The following is a 2,022-nucleotide window of genomic DNA, read 5'->3' as shown; positions in this document are numbered from 1 at the left end:
TTTAATTTATTATTACTTTATTGATAGCGCATATTTATGTATTTTATGACACAATAATATTTTTATATGCCTAAATTATGTTACGTATTATTAATAATTCCTTTATTTACATACATACGTATATTTAACTTTTTTTTAATTACATATTTATAATATATTCCTTTTAATCGCACCTGACAACTGTAAATTGTGCGCTAAATTATTTTAGCAAATATAAAAGGTAATTTTATCAATAAAAAATATTGAAAAATATAACAACAACAATAATAATAAATAGTCGCAAACTTACATACATACATATAAACTAATAGAAATATTTAAGCTATTTATACATAGTAAATATTCATATGTACATGTACAGACATGCTCCATAAGCAATTATGCATAACAATAATAATGTAAAAGTCAATTGTGCTTAACAATTTGTGAAAGGACCTCTTAACGGCGCACTCGTTAACTTTTCTAAATAACCTAGACATTTTTCTACAAACGTATGTGTGTGTATTTAATAGCTTATAGCTCGCTTGTGCTTTTTACAAAAATTGTCAGCGTATAAAAAATAGCTTAACAAAAGTAACAAATACTAAATAACTGTAAACAACATTAAATTTGGCGCTAAAAATGCAAAAACTTTGCCAAAAATGACTGCCACGTTTATACTATTTCAAACGATTTTTCGTCTTATCTCTGTGTAAACGTCTAATTATAATCATAGAAACTAAAATAGAGTTACCATATCAATGCTTTTGCTAAATATTTTCATTATTAAAAATTACATTCTTTGAAAACTGTTAAAAAATCACTCGAAAGGTGCTGAAAGGCGCTGCAAGCAATGGATTTAAAGCTGAGAGTTAAGTGGGGATTAGAGTAAATTCGTGTTCAAAAACTGTTAAAATCTATCTACATATCTATCTACCATGTTTCTAATGGTTTGGTGGGGTACTGTAGATTACTCTTCTAAAAGTTTCATAAGACAGATTCGTAACTTCCTGAATTTTGCTGGGATCAAGTTGGAATTTACACACAACCAGGGTTGTCAATACATAAATTACTTTTTGTTTATTCTTTAAATCCAAATATGTGATTAAAAAAACAAAACATTTTAATCCCAAACATATATTAAAATTAAATAAAATTTGAATTGACATTTTTGCATTTTCATGGTTTTTCATTTCAAATTAAAAAATAAAATTTTTAATTTTTAATCTCAAACGTATTAAAAATAAAAATTCTAATTTTAATTAAATCTAATTTTAATTTGACAATCTATTTTTTAATTCCCAACATCGGAAATAAAAAATAAAAAAAAAATGTTTATGGGATTATATATGTATGTACAGTTGGAATGCCGAGAAAACCTTTCCAAAAATTTGTACACATATTATGGTATCTTTTAACTGTATTTTAAGACTTGGTATTAGTAAAAAATATTTATTAGAAAAGGAACTACCGCTGATATTCGGGAGCCCCTTGCAAAAAAGATGTTTTGCGAAGACCACTACACCTCTCAACTGGATCCTCTGAAATTAAAAAACCAAACACATTTCGTTACAGTAATGTTAACTCTAGTGAAGCAAATCAAAGAAATAAGCATAATAATATTTTTTGACAAAATGGCGGTTACTCAAAGCAAAAATCCATTTTGACCCAAATTTCGACTTTAATTTGTTAAAAAAAAATTTCGTTAAATTAAATACTAAAAAATATGCAAGTGATTTTTTGAAAATTCTAACTGTACATATGTATTTTATTTTTAAAACGAAATTTTTAATTAAAAAACTTTCAACCCTGGACACAAATTCTTGAGATATGAACATTCGAAAAAAAATTCGATTATTATTTTTTAAAACATTTTATTTTTTCATTTCTTAATATTTTGATAATTTGAAACTTTCGAAAATTCGCTAATTAAACGCACAAGTGTTAATTTTTTATTATTGTAGCAGCTGGAAAATATTTTAATTTCTATAAATCAAGTGGTTGATGGAGGCAAAATCCTTAAATTAAAAGTTTTAATGTTTA

Source organism: Bactrocera latifrons, unplaced genomic scaffold (genome assembly GCF_001853355.1).
Source record: "Bactrocera latifrons isolate USDA-ARS-PBARC rearing strain unplaced genomic scaffold, ASM185335v1 scaffold_33, whole genome shotgun sequence".
Lineage (NCBI taxonomy): Eukaryota > Metazoa > Arthropoda > Insecta > Diptera > Tephritidae > Bactrocera > Bactrocera latifrons.
The sequence above is the reverse complement of the archived record's forward strand: the minus strand, read 5'-3'. Positions refer to the sequence as shown.